This window comes from Canis lupus, chromosome X (assembly GCF_003254725.2).
Source record: "Canis lupus dingo isolate Sandy chromosome X, ASM325472v2, whole genome shotgun sequence".
Lineage (NCBI taxonomy): Eukaryota > Metazoa > Chordata > Mammalia > Carnivora > Canidae > Canis > Canis lupus.
Genome location: NC_064281.1, coordinates 113,366,903 through 113,379,582, shown reverse-complemented (window position 1 = coordinate 113,379,582; position 12,680 = coordinate 113,366,903).

Sequence of the window (12,680 nt, the reverse complement as noted above, 5' to 3'; positions counted from 1 at the left end):
ACCTACTGAGGGGTAGCAGAATACGCCACCCCCAAATATGCCATTTTGACATACTGATTATTTTGGGCTACAGGCACTCGAGGACAGCAAATGCAGGGAGATGCTTTCTCTGACCTTCCCTTACATGCCTGAGGACAGGATCCTCCAGAAGGAACTCAACTGTCCTAGAACCTCTCCCTGGGAGTTTCATCCACCAGGGAGGATTGGCTGTTATTATGGGAGAGGAGACTAGAAGTCAACACTATACTCAGTTAAACTCTGTCACCAACCATCATACCTTCCATCTGTTCTCAGGGCCTAGTCAATGTTCCTAAAAAGTATTTACCCTCCCCTGAGAGGCCTATATTCCCTCTTCCCTATTAAGATGATATTAATTAATTAATTAAGCCATCTCTCTGAGCTACTTAGTTGTCCTGGGCACCTGCTCTGTATACCTGAGGTGCACATGCTAATAAACTTCTGTTTGTTCTTCCCTGTTGATCTGTCTTTTATTATAGGGAATCTCAGCCAATAACTCAGAAGGGTACAGGAAAATTATTTGCCCTCCCTTATACTACTTTGTAGTGTCATGATGAGCATTAAAAGAATTAATACATGAGCAATGTCTAGAAGAGCACAAATATGGCTCATCACACTGAATATTATATTGAAGCACCTTGTTTATTATTAAAACACACATTTTCTATATAATTCTGTTTTTTTAGCTAACATGATCATGACCCAAGGCCTCCAACATATTATTACTATTAGTAGTAGCAGTACATGATATGCTGTGTAAAAGAAACCCAATTCTTGCACATTTTGTAAAATAACCTGAAGTCAGTCTACAAAACCTAGGAATATTAACATCTTTTGAAATCTTAACTGATCCCATCCAACCACAATTGCCAAAATAGCCTAGAAAAGTCCGTTCATGAAATATTTACAGCCAAAATCCATGCTTTCAATTGTACCTACATGACTCTAAAACCACTTCCAGAGAACATGCTTTGAAATTGTCCAAAGAAATCTTCATTTGAGCTAAGCTTCAAATAGGTAATTGAATATTTGAATATTTATGGAAATGGAATCTGAATATTCAACTCTACAGTAGCCCATCACAGTTGCATAGTAATGTCATAATTATTTAAACTGTTGTCATAATATTCTTTTGTTTTCTTGAATCATAAAAGGTCGACGATTCTTGTTCATCACTTATTAACTTCCTTAATGATGGCATTTCTAAAAAGTCTACATGCTGCTTGTCCCCACCCTTCTACATACTTTTCAATTTCAAGAATGACTTCCTTAATGGGAAAAGTAGCCAGTGGAGAATAGATATGCATTAAAACTGCATCTGTGAATGCAAAGTGTAATGGATAATTGTGGTAGCTACCCAGATGAGAGCCGTATGAATGAAGAAAGGTAGGCAATGACACCAAAATCCCAGGCAATAAATTATCAACTGACCTGAAGCGTTCTCGCAAGAAATACAAATAGTAAATATACATGAAATATAAGTCCAACTTGGTTAAGGACTTAAAGAAATGCAAAATCTAACAAAATGAGACCCCAATTTTTATATAATAAAGAAATGAAAATAATTGTAATAATAAATCCCAGTGCTGGCCAGGCTGTGAGAAGTCTGCTCATTTATGGCTAGCACCATGCGAATGCAGCCCTTTCAGTGGAGAATGTGTGACACCTATCAAGAGACATAAAATACTTATATACACTTTTGCCCAACAATTCCACACCTGGAAATTTATTCTAAGTGACTAATCAAAAAAAAAAAAAAACAAAGTTATGTAAGTTTATTAAAATGTCTATGGTCACCTTATTTATTCCTGAAAAAAAAAACTAAACAACTTAAATGCTCAGCCAAAGATTTTAGTATTAAGAATTTGGGTGTAAGAATTAAATTAATGATTAAAAAAAATTAAATTAATATAACATAATATTAAGCAGTTACCATAAAGGATACATCTGAGGATGATGTAAACCCTTGGAAAACAACTCGAAGTTAATATTTTGTGAGACACAATGGGACACAAAATTGGATTATAACAGACCCTTTACATTTTTGAGAAATCAAGCCTGAGACTTACAGTATTCCAACTTTGCAAGCTATTATTGTAAATAATTTCCCTCTTAACATGCAGTAAAGAGTAACTAAAACATCTAACTGTAAGTTAAATACCACTTTTTCAAATTTCACTGAATTGTTACTGGAGTGCATGATGAGTGGTTCTTTGAATCACTTTTTTTTTGTTCCCATATTGAGCATTTAGTGGACCTATTTATGTCACAAGTTCAAATAGCTACTAAATCCACATACCATTAACTATTTTGCTCACAATTTCTATTTTTGGACTAAGGAACATGACTTTACTAGATTCTACAGTTCCGTCACCAGCTCTAGCATTTGGCTCTTTTATAGCCTTTTTCTTCCATAGAGAAACCTTATTTTTACCACTCTTTGAGCGCTACTATATAAGTAACGATGAGTAGGGAACCACAGGGGTTGGGGTGGAGAGGCTGGGCAGCCAGCTAGGCTCATTCACTGGCTAAATGATTTGCTTTGGTTCATCAGTCTCAGGGTGTACATATGTCAAGTGCATCCCTCTTCAAAAACATCCGCTTTGCTATACGTGATGAACCCAATATTTGCCATTCCTAAAATAAGCCACAGGCTCTTGTTCTAGGAACATTCCTTTATATATACCACTCGCTCTGGTGAGCTATTCTCATCTCCACCCATTACATCAAATTGCAACTCACCTTTTTAAGTCAAAGTTCAAGTATGACTTTATTTATGAGGCCTTCTCTGACATCTCCAGGAATGGCTAATCCTAGTATTATCCCTATGATATTGAGCGTGAAGTGAGTACACAGTCAAGTGCTAAACTAATGCTTGCTTGGGGAGATTTTACTGGTGTTGACTATGAAATGTCATGACAGCAAAAGCAGGGATCTATTTTCAGTTTCAGTTGAAATTAAAGGAGGCCCTTCATGTAAGAGACCCACACATAGTGTGGGATGAGTATTAAAATAATTTATACATGTATAATGCCTAGAAGACATTCTTACACGTAGTTCATACTCGACAAATGTTAAACAACTCTTTCTACTACTGCAGTTTCAGAGAAAAGGGCCGCCAATCCTGAGGTACTCGGGTTAGAGACATGGCATTATGTAGCCGTCCCTGGTGTTGGTAAGCAAAGATTTTTTTTTATGTTTTTTAAAGATTTATTTATTTATTTATGATAGACATAGAGAGAGAGAGAGGTGCAGAGACACAGGAGGAGGGAGAAGCAGGCTCCATGCCGGGAGCCCGACGTGGGACTCGATCCTGGGACTCCAAGATCACGCCCTGGGCCAAAGGCAGGCGCCAACCCGCTGAGCCACCCAGGGATCCCGATAAGCAAAGATTAAGAACCTTCCAAGACTAGTAACTAGGTAGCCCAAATAAGATATGGGTATTCCAACACAAACCAGGATTCATGGGACCGAAGAATCGATTGAGAAAGGACAAGAATTCCTCTCTTCACCATACTGGAAACCAAGATCAGAGCCCCCTCTAGTCCCTGCAGAGTTTATTATAAATAATTAGGTTGACATGAGATTTCTAATTCCAGAGTGTGGGTACGTCTCCACAAGCATTCTTGTCATTCTCATGAAGCCTCAAGTTCGATAACCCCTTGAATATTGTTATAGTTATACATCTAGATTGAAGGGACCCTACTGGTTACGTCCAGGAGCACAAAACTACATAAATTACCCCACATACACCCAAACACACGCACTCCCAAGTACTGACAGCTACAGACAATCGAAGCATATGTGGGTGAGACTCACTTCTCTCGGGGGGTGTTACATAGCTCTCCTTATTTCTTCCCAAGCTTTGGCAATATCTTGTTGCTAATCTCTACCTGGGCATTTGTCAGACTCAATTATAATAAGTTCCGTACATGTTGATTGGCACAACTGTTTCCCCTTGTAGAAAATAGTTCAGGCCATGGAAAAGGACCATTTGTCCTCAGCACCGAGGACCCTTTCTGCTGTCTCCCTGCTACTCTGAGGCCGACAAATCTCTGTGAGGCTGTCTCTAAGGCACCGTGTGTCTAAACACACCACACAACCATTCATTCTCTTGAGTTTGGAACCTCCCCAGGGCTCCACCTGGGAAGTGGAAGTGGAGCATTGACACTCTTTGCTGGGAGCTGCAAATGCCTCAGTCCTCTCTACCCATGAAGATCTATTTTAGCCCCTTAGAAAAACCTGTTTCCTCAGCTCCCTTGCTCCTACAATGCTATTTTTCCCTCATGTATCTTTTTTTTTTCCCTATGTCAGTAGTCATATGCATTCCCTAGGAGTATAAGTTTTTGGAAAGCAAAACTAAGAAAACCATTTCCTCTGCTTTGTGCCTTGTCAGACGGCTCTCCTGAATGGTGAATACAGAAAGGGTTAGCTACTTTGGGATCGGAGGTAGAAAGAAAAGTAAACTAGTGAGAGGGGAAAAAATGGTTGATTTTTATCTTGCCACATTCCCAAAGACTCCTCCAGCCCCAAAGGGCTGGTACAACTTCATAAGCACCTGGTTGGCCTCTTTCCCTTTTTCAGGATGCCAGATGAAAAGCTAAAATCAAAAATTCGCTCTGGAAAGCAATGTTGCTGTGAATCCTTTTGTAGAGTGACTTTTTAAAATAAAATGAATTGCCTCCTGTTTTTTCTTAATGTTTGGCGGTTTTCTTAATGTGAAGCATACCTTTACTTTTATTGGGTCTGATACTTAGATACTAGTGTGTGGTTTCACCACAGATAAGCAGGGTTGCAAATTATAATAGAATTGAGAAAAAAGATTTGTTTTACCTCCATCTTACAAGACCAGGTCACTAATGAAATTAATTCCTTGAGAAAGGACAATTTTAAACAATTATGCTCAACTGTTTTAAATCAGCTATAAATTTTATTTGTGAGCTCTTTGCTAGGATAAATGTCTACCCTAAAGCTCCTAAGGTCTTTATGTGAGGTACACATAACCGTCAAATCTATTAGCACGTAGGTTACTGTTGATTGAATTCATGATAAAATCCACTATCATTATTTTTTTTGTTAGATATGTAAGACTTGATATAATTTCTCTCTTCAGGATACATTTTTATTGTGTATTTCAGCAGCAAAGCACATGCCACCTGGTGGCTGAAAGAAATATATAACATAATAGATTTTGAAAACACTTTGTGGAAAGCTCAAGGTTCCAAAATTATCACTTTGAATGTGTTTCTAAATCAGTAGCAAATATGTATTTTGGGGCAAGGCACACCACAGTAGGAAATCCTACGGGTTCAAAACTACACATTCAGTGGAGGCTATATCAAGAGACATTTAATGATGACGCTCCGTTTTAGATATTTTTTTTTTTACCTCTTTCCAGAATTGTTTTGTATTTTGAAATATTTTAGTGCCATTTTGTCATGTGCATTTTATTAGGCAGTGGTCACATTATTTACATGCAGAATTGCTTGGTCTGGTACCTATCTAGAAGCCTGAGGAAAATATTTACTTTTCTTGCAACTAACAGAGGAGGGAAGTGATTAGGTAATGGAGGAGCCATTCATTTATTCCAGAATTTTTACTAGAGTAGTAGTCTCTGTGCCAGGTGCCAGGCAAGCAGAGGGTGAGTTGAAGGAGAGAAAACTCTGGAGGAAAGCGCTTTGGAAAGACAAGCAGGTCTGGCCTCCAGCTCACAGCCAAAGATTGTGTGACCGTTTAAGTGTTAAGCCACCTGGTTCACATAAGTCACATATGCAAGCCCTTCTTTTTAAGGTTTTAGGATCGATTTTGTTGGCTATGGTCATTATTGCTTGGAAAAAATGAACCTGACAAATGACAATCCCTCATTTTTTCTTTCCCCAACCCCTAACAACCAACCATTCTACTTTGTTTCCATGGCTTTGAATTCTCTGGATACCTCATATAAATGGAATTATACAGTATGTGAGTTTTGGCAACTGGTTTATTTCACTCATCAAAATGTCCTCGAGGTTCATCCATGTTGTAGCATATGACAGGATCTTCTTCCTTTTTAAAGGACGAATAATATTCCATTGTTTGTTTATATCCCATTTTCTTGATCCATTCACCAGAAAATGGACATTTAGAGGGCTTCTACCTCTTGGATATTGTGAATAATGCTGCAGTGAAATGGTTGTATTTGAGATCTTGATTTCAACTCTGTGTATATATGTATCCAGATGTGGGATTGCTGAACCACATGGTAATTCTATTTTCAATTTTTTAAGGAGCCCTCATAATATTTCCCATTGTGGCTGCACCATTTCCCATTCCCACCAGCAATGCACAAGTTTCCATTTTCTCCACATCCTTGCCAACACTTGTTAGTCTCTGTTTCTTCCATGGTGGCCATCCTAATGGGTGTGAGGCAAACATCGCACTGTAGTTTTGATTTGCATTTCTCTAGTGATTATGATGTTTATGATGTTGGCCACATTTTCATACGCTTGTTCATCATTTGTATGTTATCTTTAGAGAAATGTCTATTTGGGTCCTTTGCCCATTTTTAAAACCAGGTTACTTGGTTTTTGTTGTTGAATTGTGGCAGTTCTTGATATATTCTGGATATTAACCACTTATCAGAAACATTATTTTCTCTCATTCCATACATTACCTTTTCACTCTGTTATTTCCTTTAATGTGCAGAGGTTTTTAAGCCTGATGAAGTCCTATTTATCTTTTTTTTAAAAAGATTCATTTGTTTAAGAGGGAGAGGAGGGTCAGAGGAAGAGGGTGAGAGAGAATCTCAAGCAGACTCCCTGCTGAGCACAAAGCCCAATGTGGAGCTTGATCCCAGGACCCTGAAATCATGACCTGAGCCAAAGTCAAGGGTTGGCCACTTAACTGACTGAGCCACACAGGGGTCCCCACCCCCATCTATCTCTTTTTGCTTTTGTTGCTTATGCTCTTGGTATCATATCCAAGAAACTATTACCAACACCAATGTCATGAAGATTTCCCCCTCTGGTGTCTCCTAGGAATGCTACTGTTTTAGGTCTTACGTTTAGCTCTCTAATTCATTTTAAGTTAATTTTTGTATATGGTATAAGGTAAGGATCCAACCTCAATCTTTGGTATGTGGATATCCAGTGTTCCCCACACCATTTGTTGAAGAGACTGTTCTTTTCCCATTTGTGTGGCCTTAGTACTCTTGTTGAAGATAATTTCTTTATACACATTAGTTTATTTTTAGGTTTCTTATTCTGTTCCATTGATATGCTTGTGTGTGTTTATGTTAGTACCACTCCACTTCACTTATTGTAGCTTTGTAATACGTTTTAAAATCAGGAAGTGTGAGACCTCCAACTTTGCTCTTCCCTTTCAAGATTGTTTGACAATTCAAGGTCCCTTGAGATGACATACGAATGTTTGGATTTGTTTTTTTCTATTCCTGCAAAGGACCCAGAACAATATGACATAAAAATTTAGGCTGTGATGTGTAGCAGTGTTTTCTTAACCTCCTGGTTCATCCTGTCAAAGGATGCGGGTTATGCCATGATTAAACTTCTTTACTCACATTTCTCACTTCCACTCCTATCTGATCAAAGCAGATTCACCTCTCATTTTGAAAAGATCTCCAGCACTGATCATCCATACCGGCAACTTAATCATCCCATTTGTAGCCGTGGGATTTCCCTATCATGGCTTACACCCTAGAAGCACTGTCTCATTTTACTTTCTATCTGTGCCTTTTATTCTGGTTAGCTAGCCATTTCTTTCTCCTTGGGCTGGCCTTGTGTGTTATCCTCTATGTCCCTGGGCAATCCCTAATCTTTCACTAACTAACCAATAACTAATCTGCTGAAGCTTCCTTCATGAGGATTATGCTTCATCACCCTGGCTTTGGCCCTAAGGCACTGGACACTCTCCCTCCCTGAAAGTGTCACAGAATAGGCCTCTACTAAATATAGTATCTGAGAGAATCACTGTACCATACAATGCAATCTTTAAATGTATGGTCTTCCTGAGTAACCCTTGGACCCTTTCTCAGACTGTGTCAAGTCTGCTACATCTGCCTACAGCAGGATCCAAAGGCTGACTAAGTCTTATTCTTCTATTGTGTTCATTGATGAATGACCCGAGGTCACCTGAGAGGACACATCTACCCAATGCAGCAATGTAATGACTTCCAAATGTAATCAAGAGAGTTTGGAAGTTCCATTTGTTGTGGCTCATGAGACCAACCCATGAATAGTGGAAATGACATCTTATCCCTATTATCTGATAACTTACCTTAGTTGAGTGTCCCTTGGTTCTTCTGTTAGGTTTGAGCAGCATAGTAAAATACACATCACAAAGTAACTGTGATGATGTGTTTACAAAAGTAAATAAATTGTCAGGTAATGCTTACTGTCAGGTGATAAGATCACGAGCTGGCAAATAGCATATTGATCAACAATAAGATATTCTCTATTTTTAAAAAGTCAAATACTTAGAAGCAGAGAGTAGTATGGTGGTTACCAAGGGTGGAGAGGAGGGGGAAAATAGGGAGATGCTGACCAAAGGGTACAAAGTTGCAGTTATGTGGGATGAATAAGTCTGGAGATCTTATGTGCACCATGGTGACTATAGGAGCAACCCTGTGTTGGATACTGGAAATTTACAAAGAAAGTAGATTTCAGATGCTCTCATCACAAAAAAAATAATGGTGTGAGGAGATGATATGTTAATTAGCTTGGCTGTAGTAATCCTTTCACTGGGTACATGGATATCAATTCATGATGTTGTATACTTTAAATATACACAATTTTTACTTTTTAACAAATTTTTAATTTTTAAAAAACAGTAGAGATTCCAAACAACAGAATTGCATCAGGTTTTTAAGCATATAGATTTTAAGATGATTTTGGAAAATTAAAAAAAAAATGCTCCTGAGATCAAGATTTATGGGCTTGAAAAAGAGACTCTCACAGCTCCATGTGTAAACATTTTGTGGTGAACAGATACGAGGAGACAAGCATGCCCTGGAAAACGATAATATGGTAGGTGATTTACATATATGACTTCACTTAATCATCACCATAAGCCTGTGGTATGGATGGTGTTATTGTCCTACGTCATATGTAAAGCTATTGAACCCCAAAGAGGCTATGTGTAGTTATGTGTCCAAGGCCACACAGCAAATAAAAGGAAGGGCCAAAATTAAAACCCAGATCTGTATGCACTATACCAAGAGTTACATTATAGCTTTTAGGGAAAAGGACACTGTGATATCCACGTAGCTGCAAGATGATGGAGAAATTCAGTATATAGCTGATGGCGAATGTTATCAGAACTTGTTTCTTGAAGCTATATGCTGAAGATTTCCAACATGAATATTTTTATTATAAGTATATGCATACATAAAACTTAGAGCATGAATATACATGTATGAGTCTGTCATTCAAGGGACTCTACATTTTTAGACATGTGATATATTTTTTGTCACTCTTGAGAAATATACCTTTTTAAGGGCTCAGTCCATGCTTGTTACACAGCTGACTTGATCTCTGGCTTATGTAGAAATGTATGCAAAGTTCATGTTCCCCAGGGGGATACAGAAAAAGGTGAGTAAACACTTAGCATCTATGTACCGTACCCCTGCTCTGGACAGATCTTGGACTCCTAGAGACCCATTCACTCCTTCAGCAAACCTTATTTGACTACTTGGTAGTAGGTGCAATAAGAGGTATACAAAGATAAAAAAAAATTAAATAAAATGAAATAAAAGTAAAATAAAACACATGGCCTTTTTAATTTATGCTATATGACATACTGATCTCACTTGAGAATTTCCTAGCTGTCTTAGGTTCATCAAATTCATCCCAGATAATTTGTAAAGGTGGCTAAATATTGCAGTCATTCATTTTTCTCAAGAAGGTTGTGAGGGCAATGAGATACCACCTCACACCAGTGAGGATGGTGCAAATTAACAAGGCAGAAAACAACAAACGTTGGAGAGGATGTAGAGAAAGGGGAACCCTCTTGCACTGTTGGTGGGAATGTGATCTGGTGCAGCCACTCTGGAAAACTGTGTGGAGGTTCCTCAAAGAGTTAAAAATAGACCTTCCCTACGACCCAGCAATTGCACTGTTGGGGATTTACCCCAAAGATTCAGATGCAGTAAAACGCCAGGACACCTGCACCCCGATGTTTCTAGCAGCAATGTCCACAATAGCCCAACTGTGGAAGGAGCCTCGGTGTCCATCGAAAGATGAATGGATAAAGAAGATGTGGTCTGTGTATACAATGGAATATTCCTCAGCCATTAGAAACGACAAATACCCACCATTTGCTTCAAGGTGGATGGAACTGGAGGGTATTATGCTGAGTGAAGTAAGTCAATCGGAGAAGGACAAACATTATATGGTCTCATTCATTTGGGGAATATAAATAATAGTGAAAGGGACTATAAGGGAAGGGAGAAGAAATATGTGGGAAATATCAGAAAGGGAGACAGAACGTAAAGACTGCTAACTCAGGGTAACGAACAAGGGGTGGTAGAAAGAGAGGTGGGCGGAGGGTTGGGGTGACTGGGTGACAGGCACTAAGGGGGCACTTGGAAGGATGAGCGCTGGGTGTTATGCTATATGTTGGCAAATTGAACTCCAATAAAAAAAATATACAAAAAAAGAACAAAAAAAAAAAAGAGAAAGGTTGTGAGGGCCATACCACCGCCACCATACTATAAAAGTATAGAAATCTAACTTCAACTCATTTATAATTATTATTACTACGACAAGAACATTTAAAACTCTCCCAGTGAATTACCAGTGGTAGCAGTTCTACTCTTTAACACTAAGCAGCAGTTAGGAAATCATATTAGGTGCTCTGGCAATCTGTTTTAATACTAATTAGCTAATAAAGTAATTACCAAAGTAAGAACTATATTACTACCATGCTGTATTATGATTTAGCTGAAATTGCATATGCAGATGCATAATGTGGAATTTCTAAAAATTCCATTTAGAAAATTTAGCAGTGTATTTAAATATTTCTCATTCACAGGCAACCAGCTGTGATAGAGGAAGCTGTATTTAAATAGTTAGTCAAAATTGAAGGTGCCAGCAGATTTCAAACAGAACACGTGAAAAGGAACTTTTTATAAACTTTGTTTACCTTCTTGGCGTGGATTATGACAACACACCAAAATTGAGGCACTGGGCTGATTTTAACCATCTAACTATGTCTAAGAGTTACGTGGTGTGCACTCTTCTCCAAGTGCACAACTGTCTGATAACATTCACTGAATGTACCTGTGCACCTATACCAGACACTATGAGCATGAGTGGTCATGACATTAGTGTACATAGTGGAATACACCTTGAGCATAGCTCTAGCTAACATCTGAGCATAGTTACTCAAAGATAACATGCTTTTCAACCCGACTATCTTTGGTCCAGAATCTGGTTATATGACTAAAGGGCAAGCTTCCTAATGTTAAGTCAGCCATAGAACAAACAAAGCAAGAAATCTGTGAAGACATTTTCCTTCTCTTTTCTTTTCTGAAAACACCCAGTAACAAGTCGTAAAAGGACAAATACTAATTCAGTCAAATCCCTTACAGCACAAGGAAGCAAACCTCTTCTATCCTCCAATAGATATTAAATTGAAAGAAGCATTGTTCTTGTTTGCCTTTTTAACGTAATATTCATCATTAAAAATTATTGGGAGCCAGGGCACCTGGGTGGCTCAGTTGCTTAAGTGTCCAACTCTTGGTTTCAGCTCAGGTCATGATTTCAGGGTTGTGAGTTTTAGCCCCTCGTTGAGCTCTGCACTCAATGTGGAGTCTGCTTGTCCCTCTCCCTCTGCTCCTCCCCGTCTCGAATAAATAAATGAAATTTAAAAAAAAATATTGGGAGCCTAATTTTGTATGGTCTTGTACAAAGTGAATGACGTGGATGGTTTCTTGGAACCTAGCAACTTTCATCAGACAATAAAAAAAAGAACTAAAATCAGAAAAATGGAATCAAACCACCAAACCAAGATGTACAGAGTGAAATGATCACAAAACATCATCCAATAGCATTTTAGGAAACTGCATTGGGGCTGGAAGAGTAAAGGTTGGCTCTCTTGACTCCTAATTCTGGGAAACAAACAAGGGATAGTGGAAGGGGAGGTGGGCAAGGGGATGGGGTGATTGGGTGATGGGCACTGAGAGGGGGCACTTGATGGGATGAGCACTAGGTGTTATACTATAACAAATACAAATCGAACTCCAATACAAAATATATCTAAAAAAAGGTTAGCCCTCTTTAAGCTATCTTGGTAAACTCTGCAGAAATTGTGGAACTTTAGGGTTATTTAATGGGCTAGGGTAGCCAAAAACATTTAATGTTAAAAAAGCGTAGATTGGGCAGCCCAGGTGGCTCAGCGGTTTAGCGCCGCCTTCAGCCCAGGGCCTGATCCTGGAGACCTGGGATCGAGTCCCTCATCAGGCTCCCTGCATGTTGCCTGCTTCTCCCTCTGCCTGTGTTTCTGACTCTCTCTCTCTCTCTGTCTGTCTCTCATAAATAAATAAATAAATAAATAAATAAATAAATAAATAAATAAAATCTTTTTAAAAAGCGTAGATAAGGGAAAATAGAAACAGAGAGTAAAGAATGAAATAAGATCTGTTGCAAAGATGAAAAAATAATATTTTG